Source organism: Panthera pardus, unplaced genomic scaffold (genome assembly GCF_024362965.1).
Source record: "Panthera pardus isolate Hobbes unplaced genomic scaffold, ASM2436296v1 HiC_scaffold_13, whole genome shotgun sequence".
Lineage (NCBI taxonomy): Eukaryota > Metazoa > Chordata > Mammalia > Carnivora > Felidae > Panthera > Panthera pardus.
Genome location: NW_026526688.1, coordinates 106,533,190 through 106,558,765, shown reverse-complemented (window position 1 = coordinate 106,558,765; position 25,576 = coordinate 106,533,190). Strand labels below are relative to the sequence as shown.

The 25,576-nt window shown below is 34.0% G+C and overlaps 1 pseudogene; it reads right to left on the bottom strand.

The window, feature by feature from the left end:
* Positions 1-1,525: 1,525 nt before the first annotated feature.
* Positions 1,526-16,695, bottom strand: LOC109248565 (60S ribosomal protein L12-like; annotated as a pseudogene).
* Positions 16,696-25,576: the final 8,881 nt, after the last annotated feature.

Sequence of the window (25,576 nt, the reverse complement as noted above, 5' to 3'; positions counted from 1 at the left end):
AAAGTGAGATACTAAAAAGCTTATTGAGACTCTACATATGTGTTTGATGAGGGTGCTTTTGAACAAAGGACTTCAGAATAAAGTTCTACCATGGAATTTCAAATTGCTTATGTCTGTAGTTTTGTTGTGATTAATATTTGTTTGCTTGCTTGTTTGAATCTTTTTAGGCTAATTTCTTCAGAGATGAATTTTCAAATCTCTCGCCTGGTGCTACACACCTGGCTGTTTTCATACTGGTAACTGATGGGAGCAACAGGATGGGAACTGTAAAGTTTAATCTTGCATAATTAATTAGTTACAATCATAATTATTTAAGAATTTGGTGAATATATATTTTTATTTTTTAAAGATCATCTCAGAACCTTTAAAATATGTGTATACCTACACACAAACATATTCACATATAAAAATATAGAGGGACAGTTGAAGAAACATTGCTCTAGAAAGAACAGCACCATTCCTTGTAGTATGAATAGATAGTGTATTCATGGATCCTAAAAATTATAAATGGGTTTTATAAAATTGTACCTGTACTGATTTTTCAGAGACGAAAAGTGTAATCAAACCATTAAGTAAACTACTTTCATACCATAAAGGGAAAAAAAGTTCCCATTAAATATATTTCATATAAATCCTATGTGCTTCCTAGCCCTTTTTTGTACTCAGTGCTCTGACGTACCAGGACAGTTGAGTATTTCCTCATTCAGCCTAAATTTTCCTGCCAGGTTTTCAGAGTAATTTTCAGCATATTCCCCTCCCCTCAGGTTTTCTCAGACTGTCCTTGCTTAATACAAATACATTTGGCAGTAACCAAGCAGGAGGTTTCACAGCAAGATCACTGGCTGTAGGCAGATGCCTGGCCAAAAGTGTGCAGGTGGTCCAGTGCTGCCCACACTCCAGACATCCCTGAAGGCACCCCACTGTAAAACTTCATCACCATCCAGTGACCCCAGCCCCTCACTCTTCAGTGGGGTCTGATTGTTAGGCTTGGTGGGGTTCCTTCTGTGTTTAACCTATTTTTTTTTTTTTCTTTACTCTCCATCTGCCCTGGGTAGTGGCTGTTGATGACATTGATTGTTTTCTTATTCCTTAAAATTTTCTTTACTTCTTTGCATCACAATTCCCTTTTACTAGTTAATTTTCACCTTAAGCTTTTGTTGTTTTTCATTTTGTTGTGTTTTCTGACCCCTGCCTGGACATTAATACAAAATGGAATACAGTTGGGGTGCCTGGGTGGCTCAGTCGGTTAAGCAACTGACTTCTGCTCAGGTCATGATCTCACGGTTAGTGGGTTTGAGCCTCACATTGGGCTCTGTGCTGACAGCTCAGAGCCTGGAGCCTGCTTCAGGTTCTGTGTCTCCCTCTCTCTCTCTGCGCATCCCTGGCTCACACTCTGTCTCTCTCTCTCTCTCTCTTAAAAATAAAAATTAAAAAAAATTAAAAAAACAACAAACAACAAAATGGAATACAATTACTCAAAAATGAAGATTTCTCCCCTGCTTTCATTTCTAGTCAAGTGTTTAAACAACAATTTTATCAGTGAGATCCATTCATTGGCTCTAACAGCAAAAATTATTACCTGGCCTTATAAGAAGAACCTGTGGATTTAACAATCTATAAGGAATACCTTCTATCATTGCCACAACCTGCTCAGTAATGTCTTCTGTAATGTCATTTACTAAGGATTGGTAAGTACTATCCCTGTCACCAATATTTCAGACAATTGCAAGTCTGTTTCAAATATGTGTTTGTTTATTTTTTTCTAAATGTGTTTTACTGTCATTGAAAAACAATAATGAATACAAGATGGATGGGAGGTATGCCTTTCCCTTAAGTGATGACATCAGGATTGGGAAAAGGGAAGCATCAAATCTTCCGGACCACCTTGATGCTGAGATGCAGACCAATTTGGGTACCATAAGCACAGGGATTTTTGCTATGACAGAATATATGCATTCCATGTAGACCTTGAATTTTGCAAAATCTTAAAATCCTCAGGGCTAATTAGAGAAATAAGGTTGAGCTAGTGCACTCGAAACTAGTGTAATTCTATAACAGGAATGCACACATGCGACAACAAAATCCTTGGGACATTGAGAAGTAACTTCATTAGTGAAGGCAGGCAGCTTATTATGGCTCTAGAGTTTCCTGTAGTGCTAATAAGATTACACCCCCAAAAATGAAAATAAAGTGAAAATACTGGCTTGTTGACCCTATGATAAGGCAGATGGAACTGGACCTCCAAGCATTAGGGGGAGGTAAAACATGCCAGGAACCTAGAACTGTATAAGGCTCAGGATTTACATCTTCATGAAAGAACAATCTGCAAGTATTTCCTTTATCATTAAAACAACAACAAAAATGTAAAGCCAGTAGCATTTTTCCCTGGGCAATATCCATGCTTGTTCCTTTCTTACTGAAGATTATAATTCTATTAATGATATTCTGGCTGCCTTTACTGCAGAAAATAGTTCATACTCCAACATGTTGATTATATTGTACATAATTTTCCTGTTTTCCAATCACTAAGTTGTTTTAGAAGCATGCATTGTAGCAGAATGCAATGTATATGAAAGTTGAATATCTAAAAATTTATCTCCTTAAAATTCTTTGCTCAGTTACCTTTAATGTGTTCGTGTTACTCCTACAGATAAGCTTATCTCAGCTGGAAGTCTGATGGCTTATACCATTAATCACTTACCTTTTTCTGTACTATGATGGAAGACTCATGGTAAAAATGTAAACTCAAAGTATGATATACAAAGCAGTGTGCTCTTTTACTTATGGGTAGTACAAATTATGTTGCTAGCCATGTTTGTCTTTAATTGTCAGAAAGATAAAAGCAAAATTAAATTTCAATATTAATTTTTATAAATGTTGTATCCCATGTATCTTATCCAATCTGTCATGATAAATGAGTGAATAAAAGATTCTACAGATTACATGTCCTTCCTGTATATTTTGTTTTCAACTAGAATTCCAGACTTCTAGAGCAGAATATCTATAAACTAGAAAAATAAAGATAGGAATTATTTTTCCAAATTAGGAAATAAATTGGTATATGCATTATTTCTAAGAGAAAGTGTTTGAGATACTAGTTACTTTATTTAAATATATTTTAGTTACTTTCAAAATAACAGACAAGGGAATATCTGAAGACCTGTTATTTTATAATTTTTGACGATCTGTAGAATGTACCAGAATGACCTAATTATGTCTGGGATTAAAGAATTCTATGTTCATCAATAAAATTCACTCTCTATTAAAATAATAACACTGACAAGTTGGTTAAAGTTGGTATTTGCAAATAAAATGCCATTAGGCAACTGTGATTCAGGATTGCAACATATGTTACTAATCGGGTCTTTTAGAAACATTTTAATCTTTGGAGAATTATTTTTTTAATATGATATAATATCAATGGGGAGTTTGTCAAATGATCCTTTATTGAAATATTTTCCTTTGTAGTTCTTAACTAGCTGGGCATTCTACTGCACCACTACTGATGTCATCTATGATGTCATGTGGGTGGCAGCCCTCAACATTGGAGCCCACAGACTGGGAAGTCCCCAGGATCTCTTTAATGGTTCCCTCCTCTGGCTAAAGATTGGTGCCACATTTGATTGGGCAATGTTGACAATATCATCAAAAGTGATACTTCCACTGTGCTTAATGTTTTTCTGCTTCTTTCTGTCTCTTGGTGGTTCCTTAAAGGCTTTGATCAGGGCAGAAGCAGAAGGTCCCACTTCAATCTGGACCTGTCTGCTCTGAATGGTTAGTTTCACTGTAATTCTCAGACCTTCTAATCACCGTTTGCCTTGGTAAAGTCATCACCAACCTTTTTTGGAAACAGACTCAGGGGGTTGATCTTCTGGGCCAGGGCAGACACGCACCAACTTCCCCAACGGGGAACCTCAGGTACAGGACTTTGATCTCACTGGGGTCAAACTTAGGTGACATGGTAGAGGCGGATGGTGTTGCATGATTCTGGAGGACTAAAGAGAGCTGCACCTGGGTCTCCTCTGAATTCAAAGCCAAAGGACTCAATATCAGTAGTTTCTGAAAGAAAGCAAGTGAATTCTGATAAGCAGTTGATATCCACAAACATTGATTTTATCACTAGTACAAAACATAGCTACATAAAAATGACATTTGCAAGATATATATGTTCTATTAAACATCTAATATAACCTCTTACTGAACAAACTCTTGCATGTAACTAGAAGAGGTCATATCAGAGGATAGTCCTAGGATAAAGGTAAGACAGTAATGATAAATCAGGAAGTACATTATTGAATTCAAATTTCAGCTCCATTCATTCCTAGGACAAGTTATATATGAGATTCAATTTTCTTATCTGCAAATGAGGATAGTAATAATACCTACCTCCTGTGGTTGTTGTGAAGATTAAATGAGTACATACAGCGCCTGACATATGGTAAAAACTTCATTGTTAGTTAATGTTATTGCCATTATTTTTAATGGAATCAAGATTTTTTTAATATTACAATAGAGGGAGTACATGAGGGTGATAACTCTTAACTTTTGTAATTATATTGAATACTAGAAATGAATCTTAGTTTAGTGATACATGATAATTCTACTATTTCCATGGAAGACTCCAATTTTAACTATACAACTTTGATTGTATCTTTCCATTATGAAACACAAATGTTTCTATTTAAATACTATAGAAAAGAAACAAAGCATAAAATATTTTATCTATATACCAAATTTATTAGTGATCCCAGAGGGAGTGTTTCCTGGGTTCCCAGGCTAAGACTAGATTGGTCAATTCAAACCAAAAATAAAGTCCCTTGCTCACTTTTTAATTGGGTTGTTGCTATTGAGTTATAGGAAGTTGTTTTTTTTTTTATCTCATTTTGATAGTAATCTTTTATCAGATGTATAATTTGCAAATATTTCCTTCTACTCTGTGGGCTGCCCTTTTCTTCTATTGATTGTGTTGATTCATGAGTTTTTAATTTTAATGTGGTGCAATTTATTTATGTTTGTTTTGTTGCTCATACTTTAGCATTACCAATGCTGTCATTTCCAAAACCAAATGCTATGAAGCTTTTCCTATTTTCTAAGAGTTTTATAATTTTAGTTCTTGCATTGTAATCCATGAATTTCAGCTATATTTTTTAATGTGTTGAAGAGTCCCAGTTTATTTCTTGGCCTGTAGACATGCAGTTTTCCTACAATCATTTTTGAAAACATTGTCTTTTCATTGTTGGATGGTCTTTGCACCCTTGTCAAAAACCATTCACCCATATGTATGAGGGTTTGTTTCTCACCTGTCTATTCTACTCTAATGGTGTATATGTCTGTGTTTATGTCAGTAATACCACAACAATGTAGAAATCAAAACAGTGTAAATTTTGAAGTTAGAAAGTGTTAAGACTTCCAACTTCGTTCTTTGTCAAGACTTGTTTTGGTTATTTGAGGTCCCTTAAGATTCCATATGAATTTTTGAATGGATTTTTTTTCTACTTGAAACATTATTATGATTTGTAATGATTTTGTTAAATTAACGTGTTAAATAGAACCCTAGGTGAAAGATCAACAAAGCTCAACAAAGACCTCAAGGGAAGGTGAAATAGAGAAGTTTATTATGCATAGGTACACAGCATGTCTTGAGTCCACTGCATGGGGAAGTAAAGGCAGAGTGTGAGGGGTAGGACCTGGGGCATGTGTTTTTATTAGTGTTCACAGGGGGCAGTGTTTTTAGGGTTTCCTGGGCTAAGGCTGGATTGGTCAATTCAAACCCAAAATAATGGGGGGTTGGTAAAATAAGCAGGGGTCTTATTTAAAGGACACATAGGTAGAAAGGAGCTAAGGCAGAAGAGATTATAATCAGGGGTACTGGGGGAGACATACCAGGAACTTAAACTTTCTTGTGACTCTCCAGGATGTTATTGAGGGCATGCACTTGGGAGACGGGCTAGTGTTCATTCAACCAGCCAGTTAGCCCATAAAATGAATTCTGAGGAAGAAAAATCATGGAGTAGTTTAAACTCTCAACAGTATTTTGATAGGAATTTCATTGACTCTAGTTTTCAGCAAACAGATATGTTACATCTTTGGTTAGGTTTACTCCTAGGTATTTTATGCTTCTTGGTGCAATTGTAAATGGGATCAATTTCTTTGTTTCTCTTTCTGTTGCTTCATTTATTGGCCATTTGCAGCAACATGGATGGATGGAACTGGAGGGTATTATGCTAAGTGAAATAAGACAGTCAGAGAAAGACAGATGTCATATGTTTTCACTCATATGCAGAACTTGAGAAACTTAACAGAAGACCATGGAGGAAGAGAAGGGGGAAAAATAGTTACAAACTGAGGGAGGGAGGCAAACCATAAGGGACTCTTAAATACAGAGAGCAAACTGAGGGTTGATGGGGAATGAGGGAAAGGGGAAAATGGGTGATGGGCATTGAGCAGGGCACTTGTTGTGATGAGCACTGGGTGTTGTATGTAAGTGATGAATCACAGGAATCTACCCCCAAAATGAAGAGCACACTGTATACACTGTATGTTAGCCAATTTGACACTAAATTATATTAATAAAAAAATGAATTGCATTGACTCTGCAGGTTCCTTTGTATAATATTGACATCTTAACAGTATTATCTTTAATCCATGAAAACAGGGTGTCTTTCAATTTATTTGTGTCATCTTTAGCCTCTTCCAGCTATATTATGTAGGTTTTAACATAAAATTCTTTTCATCTCCTTGGTTAGGTTGATTTCTAAGCAGTTATTCTTTTCAATGTTGTTGTAAATATTTTTTTTGTAATTTCCTTTTGGGATTTTTCACTAGTATATAAAATGGAAGTATGGTGTGTTTTATATCCTTTGACTGCTAAATTCATTTATTACTTCTAACATTTTTTTTGTAGGATCTTTAAGATTTTCTACATATAAGATTATGTCATGTGCAAATAGAGAAAAAATTATTTCTTCTTTTCCAATTTAGCTGACTTTTATTTCTTTTTCTTACTTAACTGGTCTGTGGAGAACTTCTAGTATCATCTTGAATAGAAGTGGTAAAAGTGGTGTTCCTTGTCTTGTGCCTGATCTTAAAGGAAAAGCTTTCAATCTCACCAATGAGTAAACTAAACTATCAGCTAAGGGTTTTTCTTCTATGGGCTATTATGTCATGGTATATTCCTTCGATTCCTGGTTTGTTGAGTGTTTTTAGCATGAAAGTGTGTTAACTAACGTGATTTTTAAGGACTTTATAACTGCAAATTGACCCTAAGGATGTTAAAAATGTTACGTCATTTCATTCTCTAGAAAAATTCCAAATAAAATTTGCTGCATTTATTTTTGGTGCAAATAGTAAGAAGAGATATGTTCTTAGACTATATATAGGCAAGGAATATGTAAAAATTGAAAAGTCAGACAAATTGAAAGTTGATTGGTAGGAATAGAAAGATCAATTTCCTAGGTACTATATTAGTAATACAGATTTTATTATATGATCAGATATTTAATTCTCTTAACTGTATACATTCATATAATAGACTTCGTGTATTCTATATACATTTTAAAAGGCCATAGCATCCATTAGCATGAAGCAAAATAGCTTGCATTTAATATTTTCCTTTTTAATAAGTCTATATATTTTTAAAAATTTTTTAATATTTATTTATTTTGAGAGAGAGGCAGACACAGAGTGCGAGCAAGGGAGGGACAGAGAAAGAGGGAGACACAGAATCTGAAGCAGGTTCCAGGCTCTGAGCTATCAGCACAGAGACTGACATGAGCTAGAACTCACGAGCCATGAGATCATGATCTGAGCTGAAGTAAGATGCTTACCCAACTGAGCTACCCAGGTGCCCAAATATGTCTATATTTTCTAATAGCATTTAAAAATATAGTTCATAAATTAGTCTTATTAAGTAATTATTTAGCAACTTTGGGTATCTTATTAAATTTACTTTATAAGAGAAAGTATCTTGTAAGAAAAGTATTTTACTTTGTTGACTAAAATGTACATTTATTGATTAAAACTCATTAGAAACACATTGGATTTTTTTCCTACCAGTAATTGATATTATTAGTATTTCAAATAATAAAAAATGTTGCTGTTGCTTCTAAAAATCATTAATAATTGAACAGCCTCTTTTTCTCTAATTACTGTAGTGACTGAAACACAGATTGTCAAATATATTGCTTAATAAAGAGTAAATGACAATGTTCTTCAAATATAGCTTCTCATAGCACTAGCAAGATCTAAAGATTTAGAATTTTTATACTTAAATGATAAATATTTTCCTCTGATGAAATTAATCATATTCAATTAGTAAAGAAAATATGTATGTATAGGGTGAGGTAGAGTTGTATGGAGGAAACACAAGATCATGGTAGATATGATCCTGATAAACACTTTTGATAGCTTGGGTGATGGAAATTTATTCAGCAATAATTAAAATAACAAAAGTTAAACACCAACATAAATTTAGGCTATTTCGAAATAATATTATAATACATGTTACTTCTAGAATTATTTTATATTTTTAATCTTTATTTTCAAATCTAAAAATAATTTAATTTTTATGAAATATAAAATTATTGTCACTAGGCATTGGTTGAAATGTTTCCATCAGTTAAGTTGTAGCATTTGGGTGAGCTTTCTATTAGCCTGTACTTGCGTCTTAAATATTGACAGGAATTAATTAGTTACATTTGGAGATTTTTCCTTTCTCAAGAAAGGAAGGGGGATCTTTACTGTATATTAAAAATCAACTAAAATGATAGATGCTATGAAAGACACTTAACATAAGAGAAAGCAAATGCTAGATAATTTAGGTTGGTAATTGCCAAATATGTGGTACTGTTTAACACTTTTGAAGGAAAACCCTAAATAAAGAGGATTAAGCATACAAGTTATATTTTAAATTAATCACTATTAATTTTGTACTGCTATTGACCAATTTGACTGATTCCTTTGCTTTTTACTCTACCCTTCTTGACAACTACTTCACCCATTCTGTCTCCTCAAACTTGTACTCTTTTCTCTGTGCACCTGCTTTCTTTTTGTTTTTAATATTTTTTTTAACGTTTATTTATATTTGAGAGACAGAGCATGAGTGGTGGAGGGGCAGAGAGAGAGAGGGAGACACAGAATCCGAAGCAGGGTCTAGGCTCTGAGCTGTCAACACACAGCCTGACATGTGGCTCAAACCCAGCAACCATGACGTCATGACCTAAGCGAAGTCGAATGCTTAACCGACTGAGCCACTAGGGTCACCATCCCTCTTTTTTTAAACCTTAAGTAGACTCCATACCTAGTGCGGAGCCCATTGTGGGGCTTGAACAAGACCCTGATATCTAGACTTGAGCTGACATCAGAAGTCAGATGCATAACTGACTAGGCCACCCAGGCACCTCTCTCTGTGCACCTTCTTAAGTTACACTGTTGCTCCTACTTCACTGAGGAAATGGAGTAATTACAAGGGAACTCCACATGTTCTAAGCACTCAATGACTCACCTACTAGTTTCCAGAACTTTATTTTCTGCTTCCAGACCTGCTACAATATGTTAACTGTTTATGTTACTATCTCAGTCAGGTCCTTTCAAAGATATATATCAATTCATTATTTTTATTTTACTGAGGGTCATCAGTCTCACAAATATCCCATTACTGTTCTACATCATTTATTTTCCTCAACTGAATCATTTCCATTATTAGCACATAAATACATGTTGGTTCCACCGTTTTAATAATAATCATTTACCTGATTTCATTTATCTTCTAGATACCACTCTGCTCCCCACTCCATTAAAAATCCTTGAAAGAACTGGCTCTACCTTATGTCTCCAATACTTCTTTTTACATTCTCTGGTCTAATCCACCTTTATCCACATGGCTTCACCCAAACTGTTATTGTCACGGTCATTAAAGACCATTATATGTCACATAAATTCACCCCACTCATTTTACACACTTTTCCCATTTTATTTTTTTTTTAATTTTTTTTTAACATTTTTTATTTATTTTTGAGACAGAGAGAGACAGAGCATGAGCAGGGGAGGGTCAGAGAGAGAGGGAGACACAGAATCCGAAACAGGCTCCAGGCTCTGAGCTGTCAGCCCAGAGCCCGATGCGGGGCTCGAACTCACAGACCGCGAGATCATGACCTGAGCCGAAGTCGGACGCCCAACCGACTGAGCCACCCAGGCGCCCCTATACTTTTCCCATTTTATTCCAGCACCCCACACTGTTCTCCCATCTCATCTTTTCAATTTCTCTCCAACCTGTTATGATTGGAAAATTCCAAGATTTAGTATTCATTCCTTTCTTTATCTCTTTCTTTACCCTCTCCTCTGGGGATTTCATCCTGCCTCTTGTATTTAAATATCATCTATATATTGAGTTCCCCCAACTTGTATCTTTAAGCCCTAGCCTATGTCCTGACTTCTGAAATTTTATATCACAAAACATACTTAGCATAGAAACATGGGGGTACAATTAACATCTCAAAATTAACATGTATAAAGCTGAATTTCTTATGTTATTCCATCCTGACCTCATCCTCACCCAGTCTTCAGTTTACCCCTTCATAATCAATGCTAACTTCACCCTTCCTTCCAGTTGTTCAGTTGAAAGCTTGAAATCATTTGCTACCCCCAACACATAAATTGTTTTCTTTTTTAAAAAATATTTTTAAGTAATCTGTACACCCAGTGTGAGACTTGAACTCACAACCCCAACATGAAGAGTCTCATGCTCCATGGCCTGAGCCAGCAAGGCACCCCTATATGAATTGTTTTCAAGGTCACAGTTCAATCACCTTAACTGTGATACCTCACTCTATGCCATATGGATTTACATCAGTAGCCTTTTAACTGATGTTTCAGATTCCATCTTATTCTTCATACTCCTAACAAGAATTATTCTTATAACATGCGAATCATTCCACATCTGTTCCAAATTCCCCCATGGTTTCCCATTTTCTTTAGGACAAAGGCCAAATCCACATGGTTGAATACTACCTACCTCTAACCCATCTCTAACCTTATCTCCTTCCTCTCTTACAGATTCCCTCTGCTATAGCAATGTTGGGTTTTGCTGATTCTAGAACACACCAGGCATTAACCTGCCATATAATCTTTGTTCCGTCTGTTGCCTCCATCTGGAATGTTCTTCCTCCATATAACTTTCTCCAATTTCACCTCCTTGATATTTCTACTCAAATACCACTCAAATACCAGCTACCTTGGATTTTAATCTCCCCAACTCATTTGATGCTATTTACCCTAATTTTTCCATGACATTTATAACCTTATACTTTGTTATATAACAAATGATTTCGTATTTATAATATACTGTATTATTTATTATACTATTTTCATTCCTGCCTTTCCAGAATGTTGAATGCAGAGATCCTTTGAAGTTCTTTTCACTAGTAGATTCTAAGTGCACAGAAGAGTGCTTACACATTCATAAATAATTACTGGATGTATGAATAAGTAAATAACTGAACTTACATAATATGGAAATGTATTCACCTGCTACATCATAAGGCATATACAAACATGTACATAAAAAGAATAAGATTAAAAAATAAATACCTGCATTAGACACCTTAACTTCATCATAAAACACAATGGGCCGTTGTGAATGCTTGTGGGTATTGTTGTTATTGTTGAGGTAATATTTATAAAGAAAGGAAAATAGATTAAAATTTCTACTTTTTAATTTTAAATATTTTAATATGCAGTGCCAAATTAAACTGAGCTTGGTTTACTTATATATAATTGTTTTGGGGTTTTGAATGATAAAATAAATGTATCATTAAGAAATATTAAGAAGTATGATATAAAGTAAAATGAGTTGCACTAGAGTATTAGATATTTAATAGTAGTAGTGCAAGAAATACACTAACTACATTCCAAATTTATTATGTGTGTCTTATTAATACTTTTATTACTAAAAATTAAAATCTTATTGATTGATGAATAAAATGCAATGTAAATATTCTAGACTGACCGAGATGGTGTGAGTTCTAATTATAATTCCACCACTACCTTACAAACACAGAATGGGGCAAAATATTTGTTTCCTGCACTTGAGATTTTTCATATGTATAATTTGAAAGTTCAGTTAGAGGGCTAAGTTTCTTTCCAGCTCTGAAAATATATGACTTTGTCAGATAAAAAAGTAATTTTAAGTATTTTAAAATGCTTTTAGAGTTGCAAGCTTTATTCTATGAGATGTCCAAGTGATATGTACTTTTTTTGTAATAGTTACCCAGATGTTTCTGCTTAAACTTTTAGATCCAATAGTCAATGGGTGAGAAAAAAAGAAAAGCATAAATTTTATAATTAAAATCACAACAGGCTTATAACAATTCAGGAGTTTCTTTTGATCTATAAATTTTTGAATCATATTTTTATATTAAAATATGCTTTGTTGAAAAGAATAAAAAGTATTTTTTGAAAAAAAAGATTTTAATTTAATTTTCATGATAGTAAGATTTTAGGTTCAATTTTATCAAATTTTAGAAGTACTCTTGGGATATTTCACCTAAAGTCAGATTTCTCTGCATTTTCTTTGAAGTTATTTTATAACGTATTCTTCTGGTTTGGAGTCCCGTATTTACAGTTCTTAATTACTCAGGATCTTTCTCTTACAGGTTGTATGTTTTGTCTCACAGCATAATTACATCATGTGAATTTCCTGTATCTCATATACTGTATTGCCAGCTGTCCTTAACAACACCAACCATGACACTTCTGTGTAAGCACATAAGAAAGGGCTTATTGTATATATGGAGACAGAATTTACATAGATACATTTCCTAAAACTTTATCAACAGACAGGAATGTCAAATTCCAAGATGAAGAATAGTATTATGTGAAATATCTACAAGAGAAAAAGATTCTAACAGTATTTAGTGAATAAAATGTGACATATTACTGATAGCATTTAATGAAAGTAGTCTGAGTTTATATAAAGTAAATTCATATCTTAGGCAAAATAATGGGAAAGAGGCAAGAATTGGATTTCTATGCCTAAAGTTTACATAATTTTGGGGTGTTTTTGGTTTGCTCACAGTTTGAGAAATATGGGCTAGGAACTCTAAATAATGAATAATTATTACCAACTACTGCTTTTATAATAAGATATTGAGGCAAGCACAGAAAGGGATATTTAATCAATCATTTTGGTTTTAATTTTCACAAGGCTGCATATTTTTAAAGGTTTCTAGTATCATTTATAGGTCTTTTTTCACCCCTTAGAGGAACACATGTCGAAACAATGAATAGAATATATCACCAATGTTTAGAATGTGGTACATGTGGGAAATTGAACTAGACATGTTTTAGTCCTTATCTAAATTCTCTTAAAGTTAAATTCTCACAACAATGCAAGGTAGCTATCAGTCCCATTTCACAATGGGTTGAAAGGAATTGCCTTTCAGGATGAAAGGAATTGCCTAAGCTCAAACAGTTGTAGAAATTTTTTCAGCTATATACACTATTTCCAATGGCCATGTTCACAAGTATGGGTTATGTATTCAAATTCAGGACTGCTTCACTGAAGGTACTACATATGAATTCTTAAATGTTTCTTAGAAAGTTGATACCAATAGATGATTATTAGCAAATCTTACAGTGTTCTGGTGACTAGCATCATGTCATTATCATAGATAAATTAATCCTTTTAGAAAAGACCCTTAACTACAGAGAGCAAACTGATGGTTACCCGAGGGGAGGGATGGAGGAACAGGTGATGGGGATTAAGGAGTGTGCTTGCTGTGATGAGTTTGGGTGTTGTATACAAATTGAATTACTATACTGTATGCTTGCAACTGATATACTGTATGTTAACTAACTGGAATACAAACAAAAAAACTTTAAAAAAGAAAATCATTTTTAGGGTCAACAAGTAACATAGAGCACGTTTAATACTTACTTTATATTATGTTTATTATAGAAGCAAAAACATTTTCCCAACAGAAGGTCTTACATTCTATACTGTTTTATATTTTTGTGATGTACTGAAATATTAACAGGGAAACAGTGCTGTTAAACAATACTCTACAAGTGCAGTGGGAAACATGACTTCATAAGAAGAAATTAGTTTTATAAGATTATTGTATACTTTTCCATATGATCTCTAATTTGATACATTTTTATTATATCCTAGAACATGTTGCCTGTGCTTACTGTAGATATAAAGTAATGCTGAATTCCATAACATCATAAAACAGCTTACAGTATAAGCAAAGACATCTGTTAATAGTACCATGAATACATATGAACTGTGGTGCTCAAATGGCTTTGTTAGCAAAGCATCGCCTCCTAATTTATTTTTACAGCAAATGAAAGCCTCATTTTTCATGGTTTGGTAGTTGCATTCAAACATACCAATAATTTCAAATGCAATCACTTCTATACAGCCAATTTTATTTTTGAACAGAAGATGGAATTGTTAATGTTCTGTTGATGGGGAGACAGCTTCTCCAGCAGCAGCTGCCTCAATCTTTGCTTGATATTTTTAAATTGATTTTAAAATAATATTTTTAGCAAAATTTAGGAAGTTTGATTTTACATAAGAATTGGATATGATTTCCAAATATACAAAACTGAAAATTATAAACATTCTCAGAGCCTTGGAACTGGTCATTTATTTTCCTATATTTTTGGTAGCTGCAAGTATTTTTACATAGGAAAATGAAAATATTAAAGATTTTTATGATTAACACATGTCACAAGAAATTATCTATAAGTAAGAGGTATATGAAAACAGTATCCTTTAGAGAACAGAATACAGATTCTGGGAAATTATATGACTGTGGAAAACTTTAACTTTTTCAAATAGGTTACTTCATATACCATTTAAAAAAATTTAATGTTTATTTATTTTTGACAGAGAGAGAGAAAGAGACACACAGAGCATGAGCGGGGGAGGGGCAGAGAGAGAGGGAGACACAGAATCTGAAGCAGGCTCCAGGCTCTGAGCTGTCAGCACAGAGCCCGACGCAGGGCTCGAACTCACAGACTGCGAGATCATGACGTGAGCTGAAGTCGGACACTCAACAGACTGAGCCACCCAGGCGCCCCCTTCATATACCACTTTTAAATCACATATTCCAAAGTAGGGATGACAATTTGATATGTATGTATTTTTATTTATTCCTGAGTCACAAGATATAAAATGATATAACCTTCACCCTAAATATATAACTCTTGACTTCCAGGTCAAATATTAGTGTTTGCCTAAAGAATTCTATATTGAAGTTTGGCAAAATTTTATAAACACGTTACAGCATTATGTTGTCTATAAATTGCAACAATAACAATATTATTTAATGACTCACTTAAGCATTTGTGTAAAAGAGTTTAATGCTTCTCAAAGTGCTCCAAAATATAAACGAATGAAGTTTGATAGAAATTAAATGACACTAGCAGCATTGTAAGAATCTATCATAAAACAATGATAGAGATAATAAAGTAATGACACATTTTGTCATGTAACAAACAGCATGGCATACAACATAAATGAGGATGTGGGATAAACTTGCAAGTCTAGAAGACAATGACACGATTACTACTAATTATGGTAATATTTTTGTTTTAAATGTAAATTATAATTTATAATTTCCACTTACATGCTTCAAACATTTTTTCACTCTTCTATATACAGTAACATGTTTTTCTCACAACTTTACCAAGAAAATGCCATTATTATCTGCTGTTAATATATGAAGTTTCAGAAGGAAAACAACACAAGCCACACAACTAATATAAAACGAGACCAGGATTTGTGTGCAACTTGACAGTCACCGCAGGCTATCAATTTTAATTGTGAAACACAAAGAATCACACATAGTGATTTTTAAAAATCATTTTTTTAACAAAGACCACGAGGACAGATGGTAAACAAAAAGCTGAGAATCTCTTAACCTGCTGATATCATGATCCCATGTCACTTTCAGAAGCATAGGCATTATAAGGCAGAGGGAGTGTGCCTGTGACACATGGGAGAATAAGGCCAAAGTAGACAGTGGCCTGCATCGTTGCCATATTGAACACAAGAGGTGGTTTATGATATGAAGCACATCCTATCATTGGTGGTTTATGATATGAAACACAAACTTAGACCAGCTAGGAACATCAGTGCTCCAGTGTCACCTAGGGTATCTATCTCTGCTCCTCTAATGACAGCTCCCTTAGAAAATTACAAACCAGCAGCTACACCACCTTCCTCAACAGAGACACCAGAAACACTGCCAAAGACACTGGGGGAAACAAGAAGAACTCCATCAGCTCAGGATTGCAGTCCAACAAATGGGAATGGCAGGGTGACTGAGTCCTTCAAATGGCCTTTGGCAAAACGATCAAACTCAAGTGTCTGGCACAAAATTCATGAATGATCTGCACTAAGGGACTCTATGCTGGAATCAGTATTTTGGTTGTGGTGCTGCTAACTTTTTGGTTATCATCATTACCAGAAAGTATTTCTACATCAGAAACAAGTGGCAGCAACTAGATATGGTTTCATTTCAGGCCCTCTAATTGGAGTTTTGCAAAGTGCATCTCATGTGTGCATCCAAGCAGCTGATACCTACTTTATTGAGGAGCATCTTTACATACTGGAGGAAGACCCAGTGGCCATCTACTGCTTTATGCCCATGACTGCAGAAGACAGTGATCAGATGACACTGTGAAAGATTCCTTTTAAGCTCCAGGGTCATTTTCTATGTCAGTTCTGCCTGGTGGAGAGACAGTAGCTCAACTCTATGTAGTATCAATGATATTGATAATACAGTCCTGTTTTTTAACCCTAAAATGGACTCAATCTTTCTGGGCATTACAGAGCTCTATTCTAAATATCAATACTGTAAAGATGCATTTTTTTTTTTTAGGATGCATGAATCCTATATCCTTCAAAAAGAATACTCATTGGGAAGACAGGAAATGGTTTCTATCGTGTTCTCCCATCAAGGAGAGAAGAATGATAATTAAAAGCAACAAATCTGATTTGACAATTAAATACTTTCCTTGGAAGCATTTCATGATTATTTTTTCTCTTATAATTCTAAATGTAACATATCTTGGGTTTTAATTTATTAGAGATAATCATATCCATACCACCTTGATGTATAATGATAATTCCAATAAGATGGTACTTCTGAGGAGTCTTTGAAAAGCAAAAACACTGCAGAAAGGCAAGGATTAAAAAAATGGGGGTGGGTGGGTGGCTTAGTAGGTTAAGCATCTGATTCTTGATTTCAGCTCCGGTTATGATTTTGCAGTTTGTGAGTTCAAGCCCTGCAGTGGGCTTTGCGCTGACAGTGTGGAATCTGTTTGGGAGTCTGTCTCTCTCTCCCTCTCTGTCTCTCTCTCTGCCCTCCCCACTCTCAAATAAATAAATAAATAAACAAATAAATAAATAAACAAACAACAAACAAACTTAAAAAAATTCCCAGTAGTTTTTAGTAATAGCAGATCTATCATTAGTGTTCAATAAATAATTTGTGTAATGTTACATTTCTAAATCTCTTGCAATATGGTATCTCTTATTATTTAAACAACTTCCTTTGGAAAAAGTTAATGTTGGATAATTTGGCTACCATCTTATATTGAATATAAAATTTGTTAATATCTGAGAGGTAGAATGGGTAAAAGGGAGATGTTTAGTTAATACAAAACTCTTTTCTATAGGGGCACCTGGGTAGCTCAGTCAGTTAAGCATCTGACTTCAGCTCAGGCCATGATCTCATGGTCTGTGAGTTCGAGCCCCACGTTGGGCTCTGTGCTGACAGCTCAGAGCCTGGGGCCTGCTTTGGATTCTGTGTCTCCCTCTCTCTCTGCCCTCCCCTGCTCATGCTCTGTCTCTCTCTCTCTCAAAAATAAATTTAAAAAAAAGATAAAAAAAGAACAACTCTTTTCTGTAAAGATATCAGTGTTGGAAAACGTACTGAATTTTGTTTTGTTTTTGATCTTTCAAGACACAATTGAGATTCCATTATCTACAGTCTGTCTTGGAACATTAGGATACTAATGAAATTAAGCCTATATATATATATGCATTTTATTAAGCCTATATATATATATATATATACATATATACATATATACATATATACATATATAAATGTTTATTTATTTTGGGAGAGAGACAAGAGAGAGAGACAGGGGTCGGGGTAGAGAGAGAGAGAGAGAGAGAGAGAGAGAGAATTTCAAGAAGGCTCCATGTTGTCAGCACAGAGTCTGATAGAGGACTCAATCTCATGAACCATGAGTTCATGACCAGAGCCAAAATCAAGAGTTGGACGCTTAACTGAGTCACCCACATGCCCCGAGTGTATACTTAAACATAATAAATTTTGCACATCTTAAAGTAGCTGAGCTAATCTTCCATTGATGCTTACTCTCTCTCTCTCTCAAAAAAAGTGTGTGTGTGTGTGTGTATATACACACACACACACACACACATATATATATATATATATATATATATATATATATATATATAGTCTAGCCTAAGAACTAAATTATCAAATTTATAGTAAAGGGATTATTTTATTAATACTTTCCCTAAAAGCAGTATTTTTAAACCAAAAAAAAACCCATTTCCTTTGCTGTAAACAACAAAAAAATTAGCATTCACAGTTTACCCTACCTAATAGCAAAGTAGTGCTTTCAGACTTAAGCATTAACGCTTAAGACAAAAGCTGACAACATTACAGAAAACACAGCATAAGCTTAAATCTGAGATGTTTCTACTGAAATGGCTCCTAAAAGCATCCTCAATGATTTATAGGTTATTAAAGCCAATGCACACTTTGTGGTTCTGTATTCATCACTGTGCATTAAATCTTGCTTTTAAACTATTCCCCTACATAGAAAACATAGAACAATAGTCTGCTGATGCTAGAAGAAGATATTTCTTCTGAAAATATGAAAATCCTCAGAATTCACAGTATTTCATTCTAACAATACCAAATAAACATTTTTGGTTTGTATTGACATTCTTTTTTGCACTTTTTCTGATAGTTTCTGAAGCAAGCTTCCTAAGATAAAGTATACTTAAAGCAAGGGAGAATTTTGAAATTGCCCTATTACCTCTTTGAAACTTATTTTGGTGTTTCAATTATGAAGTACTAAAAACTTGAAATGCTCACCTAGCTAATTATGCATTATGTTTTTGAGAATACTTTTTTGAAAAGCCATCTTACGCCTTTGTGAATTAAAAAAAAAATACACGCTATAGTCCTACTATATCAAATAAAACAGAATTTAAGTTCAGTGGAATTGAAATTCTACATAACACACCTTTGATTTTACTCATCCTGGGAGAAACCTTGGGCACATATTCATTATCTTTAAGAAAGTCAATGGAGAACGATACCCATCACATGAGATAACGTCACTAGATGTGTCTTATTGAAAATGCTGAACCTGGATACATTGCTCCTTTGAGAAAATTTAAAAATACCCAGCATTAAATAAGTAAAATAATTTGTTTTACTGCTTAAAACACTGCCTGTCGGGATGTGGTCAATTAACCAACATGCAGTAACAGATATAAAACACCTTTCAGTGTTTTGACTTCTTGAAAATTATATAGAAAAGCTTGATCTATCTGTTACTGTTGAGAAGACACATTTAATGTTAATACTTTGAATGGTATGATAATACTACTGGTATAATTTCTCTTTACCTTTCAATTCTAGTGTATTCCCAAAACATGGTATAGAATCCCTAAAATATAAAGAATCAGTAGTACTATGAATGTAATGAATCTTGTTTCTTTTCTATATACAAATTATAGTAACAAATTTAACCAGTCATGTGTACATAATGTAGCATTGTTCATACATAATAATTTCTAATGAATTGCAATTGAATTTAGATAAGTTCACAATATACTCTAAAACTATCTTATCTAGTAATAAATATTATCAAGGGTTCACCTATTATCTTAAAAACCCTATTTAAAATTAAATGTTCATTTTATAGATTTTAAGTTTTAAAATGTAATGGAATGTGTGAAAGGGCTGACTCTTCTAACTGAAAGGGGTTTAGAACACACTTTTTTTTTTCTTTTTTACAGGACACTTACAACTCACACATGAGCAGACTTGAGGATGTCTTCTATTTTTATTTTCAAATGAAGAAATGGGTTAATAGAAAGAAAGGGGAAAGGCATTCACATATTTCAAGATTGAAATTTAACCCTCTTCTGATTATTTCTTGAACTTTGTTTTATTCTTCGCTCATCTTCATCTTTTTCACTTCTCCACCTGGGGATAATACTCAGTGTCAGCAAGAGCCCTTGAGATATCAAATTCTTATAGTGTGCCACGGTGGTTAATAAATCATAATTACATTGACATCTTCTGCAAAAGGGTAGGAAGCTTGGTGGCTTTTGAACTTAGGCCAACATCATACTGTCTTGAGTGAGTTATTATTTTGATGAAAACTGAATCATAATTATACTTTCTAAAACCCAGTAAATAACTGTTTAGTATTCGTACAAATAGCAAAATGTAAGTGCTAGTTTGGGAAACTTGATTTATTCATAGTGTTTGTTGCATATTTTCTTAAAGAATATCTGTTATTATGCCATATAAAAGAAGGAAGTCTTGCCACTTGTTACAACATGGATGGAGTGTGAGGACATTATACTAAGTGAAGTAAGTCAGTGAAAGACAAATACTATATAAACTCATTTGTATTTGGTATCTTAATCAGGGACTTTATTGATTAAAACTGATAAAGTCACTTATCTGATGGTATATACTTTAATACACCTTCCTATTCCTGGACACAATTTAGGCTACTTTGGCCTGTTTTTGCTTATGCATTTTATTCTTTTTATTTCTGACGTGTCTATTCCATTTCATTGGTCTGTCTATTTTTGTGCCAGTACCATACTAATTTGATTACTACAGATTTGTAGTATATCTTAAAATCCAGTATTATGGTACCTCCAGCTTTGTTCTTCTTTCTCAGGATTGCTTTGGCTATTCTGGTCTTCTGTAGTTCCATATAAATTTTAATATTATTTGTTATAGTTTTGTGAAAATTGCTGTTGATATTTCGATAAGTATTGCATTGAATCTAGACGTTGCCTTGGGTAATATAGACATTCAACAATATTAATTATTCCAATGCATGAGCACATTTTTTCCATTTATTTGTGTCATCTTCAAGAAACAGTTAAGAGACCCTAAAATTAAACCCAAGATAATAGGGTTAATTAATCTATGACAAATGAGGCAATAGTATAGATTGGGGAAAAACAGCCATTCAATAAATGGTGCTGGGAAAACAGGACTAGCTACATGTGAAAGAATGAAACTGGATCACATACTAACACAATACACAAAAATAAACTCGAAATGGATTAAAGATCTAAGTATAAGACCTGAAATCATAAAAAACAAAACAAAACAAAAAAACTAGAAGAGAGCACAACAGTAACTTCTCTGGTGTCAGCTGTAGTAACATTTTACTATATATGTCTTCTGAGACAATGGAAATAAAAGCAAAAATAAACTATTGGGACTACATCAAAATAAAAAGATTTTCCACAGTGAAACAAAAAGGCAACCTACTAAATGGGAGCAGATATTTGCCAATGATATGTCCAATAAGGGGTTAATATCCAAAATATATAAATAACTCCTACAACTCAACACCAAAGAAAACAACCAAAAATTGGGCACAGGACACAAATAGATTTGTTTCCAAAGAAGACATAATAGATGGCGAACACACATGTGAGAAGATGCTCAACATCACTCATCATCAGGGAAATGCAAATTAAAACCACAATGAGGTATCACAATACCAATTAGAATGGCTAAAACAAAAATGACAAGAAATAACAAGTTTTGGTGACGTGAAGAAAAGGGAACTCTTGTTCATTATTGGTGGGAATGTACATTAGTACAGCCACTGTGGTAAACTGTATAAAGGTTACTGAAAAAATTAAAAATAGAAATACCATATGCTCCAATAATTCCACTATTTAACTAAGAAAACAAAAGCAGTAATTTGAGAAAATATATACATTCCTATGTCTATTGTAGCATTATTTGTAATAGCTGAGATGTGGAAGTAACCTAGGTGTCCATCAATAGATGAATGGATAAGGCAAATAAACACACACACACACACACACACACACACACACACACACACACACACGGGTATTACACAATAAAAAGGATGAGATTGTGCCATTTGAGAGAACACTGACGGATCTAGAAGGTATTATGCTAAGTAAAATAAGTCAGACAGAGAATGACAGATTCCGTATAATTCCATTCATAAGTGGAATCTACAAAAGAAAGAAAGAAAGAAAGAAAGAAAGAAAGAAAGAAAGAAAGAAAGAAAGAAAGAAAAAGAAAATCAGAGCTAAAAGTACAGAGAACTGATGGCTGCCAGAGAGGAGGGAAGTGAGTGGGGGGTTGAGCAAAATGAGTGAAGGGGAGTGGGAGATATAGGCTTCAAATGGAATGAATAACTCATGGGAATAAAAGACACACCATAAGGAATATAGGTAATGATATTATAATAGCAATGAAACAGGACGGATGGTAGCTATACTTGTGGTGAAGATAGCTCAATGTATGAACTTGTCAAATCACTAAGTTGTACACCTGAAACTGATACAACATTGTGTATCCACTATACCCAATTTTTTTTTTTTTTTCTTTCTCAGCAAGGCCTGAGTTACTGGAATTTTTTTTTCCACACAAGAGAAGATACTACCTCAACAATGAAAAAGGGAAAAAGGAAATTTGTTAGCCTTCTTTAATTACTTGGAAAAATTTCTTAATGAGGGGGAAAATTAGAATAACAGCCTACATATTATATATGGAAAAATTAATTATCTTCTTAGATAATTGGTTTGGGTAACAAGTCAAAAAAATCTTGAGTGAGAATACCTCAGAGCTAGATATAAATATTTTTAATTTTCTTTACTACTGGCCATTGCTCCCTAAATTGATTAATTAAATTTTAAAGGATAACATTTAGTTTAATTTTAAAAACATGTTCAAAAGAAGTCAAAGTTCTTCCAATTTAGAAAGGCAAACCTATAATTTAGGTTTATAATAGCATTAAAATTATGTTCTGCTTGACTTCTTTTAAAGCAACCTCCATAGCTAAAACTTTGATGAACTCTGTATGCCTTTAGAAGAGTCATTTTGCCTTCTCTGGAGTTGTAAATAATGGATTAGTAATGTATAATGTGTTCCTGAAAGCTGGTACTGCCTTGTTTAACACTATCTGTCAGTTATAATGATGCTGAAATAGAACTCAATATGAAAGGAATGTTGGGGAATGTATTGCTGTGCAATGTAAACGTGAATGAATTTGTATCAATTGCTTCATTTTTAATGCAATTGTGTGTTACCTGTATCTCAAAAAGATAGCCCAGCATGTGACATTTGGTTTGATACTTTTTGACACTCTGGAATATAGATGATGTTATAAGTTTGATTTAGATAGCATAAAAACCCCCAAAACCTTACTATCTTTTTTTTTTTAAATATGAAGATGAAGCTATTTAGGGCATCATATGGTGTTAGAATGTTGTGTCTGAATTAAAAAATATTCCTGGGGCGCCTGGGTGGCGCAGTCGGTTAAGCGTCCGACTTCAGCCAGGTCACGATCTCGCGGTCCGTGAGTTCGAGCCCCGCGTCAGGCTCTGGGCTGATGGCTTGGAGCCTGGAGCCTGTTTCCGATTCTGTGTCTCCCTCTCTCTCTGCCCCTCCCCCGTTCATGCTCTGTCTCTCTCTGTCCCAAAAATAAAAAAAAAAAAAAAAAAAAAAAAAAAGTTGAAAAAAAAATATTCCTAAGTGCTTATAATAAAGCATTTAAATAATCTCATTGTGAGCAGCTCTAAAATTTTTCTCAGCACAAAAATGATAGGATGTAACATTCAGCTAGAAGTAGCAAATGAGTTAAAATATATTTGATATACTTGCCAACGTCCTAAAATCAGATTCAGAAAATATGTTCGAATTAATGAGAAATGTCAGCTCACCAATTGAGAAATCATAGCTCAATTGCCTTACAAACTAGATTGGGCTCTCAGAACCTAATTCCTACCACAGATTATTTTTCATATTAGAAACGGGGAAGCGAGGGCACCTTGTGAGCTCTCATCAGTTGATTTGATTATAATAAAAAGGGAATCTTAAAAAGTGAATCTTGAGATATTCTAGGAAATGTATTACAATGATCAAATGAGATGACCTCATATTAATTTACATATGTCTGTATTGCCAAATGTTTCTGGACTTGAGTGTATTAATAAGCTAAATACCACAAAAATGCTGCACGTAATGTATTTCTCTCTTCTCTTCATAAAATTACACTTCTTTGTGTAATATTTTTTAAAACATGGCACCTTGTGTTAAAGAAGCCCCATTTTTACAATTTGAAATTTACTATACAAAATTAACTTGCTTTTAGAAACGAATCCATTTTAGGATTATTTTTGTTAAACACTGTAGGTATTTTAATGCCTAAATGTATGCACTAAATGTATTCCTAAATAGTTTGGATTTAATTTCACTCACATGAGTTGAGACATTCATAGTAATGTGTATACTAGAGTTGTTCTGATACACAAGCACAATATTCTCATAAATACTCATAGTTAAGTATTGCTATATTTCCCACAAATGATTTTGAATAAAGAAGACTCCATTAGGATTTAACGTGATTCCATAATTCATAAAAATTCCATAATTTAATAAAAAAATAGTGGCAATAATAATAGCTATAATAATACTAATAATACTATGTAATGGCTGTTGTGGTTTAAACTGTGTCAGGGTATTTTACAAACTGTATTACATGAACCACCTCACTGACACATAATTTTATGTGTATAATATAGTTAATGCTCCCATTTAAAAAAAAAATTAAGTTTATTCATTTTTTAGAGGGAGAGACAGAGCATGAACAGGGGTGGGGCAGAGAAAGAGAGAGAGGTAAACACAGAATCCAAAGCAGGCTCCAGGCTCTGCACTGTCAGCACAGAGCCTAACGCGGGGCTCAAATTCAGGAACCGCGAGATCATGACCTGAGCCCAAGTCGGATGCTGAACAGACTGAGCCACCCAGGTGCACTGCTCCCATTTGTAATAATGAGAAACAGGGAGCACCTGGGTGTCTCAGTCAGCTAAGTATCTGACTCTTGCTTTTGGCTGAGGTCCATTGTGTAATGGAGCGCTGTGTCAGGTTCTGTGCTGATGGCATGGACTCTGCTTGGGATTCTCGCTCTCACTCTCTCTCTAAACCGCTAAACCCCTAAACTTCTCCTGTGCACTCTCTCAAAATAAACTAAAAAAAAAAAAAATTAGAGACAGTGGTATATGGAAATAATATAATTTGCTAGGGTTTCTGGCTGAAAAGGTTTAACTCAGCAGGCAATTACTCAAACTCAGCTCATTCCAAAGATGGCTCCTTCAGTTCTAGGAGATAAACTTTGAGCTCAACAGACTGGAGCTTGGAACATTTGGAACATTTGGAACTGATGGATTGGAGCATTTTGACTGATGAGACTTTTTTTTTTTTTTTTA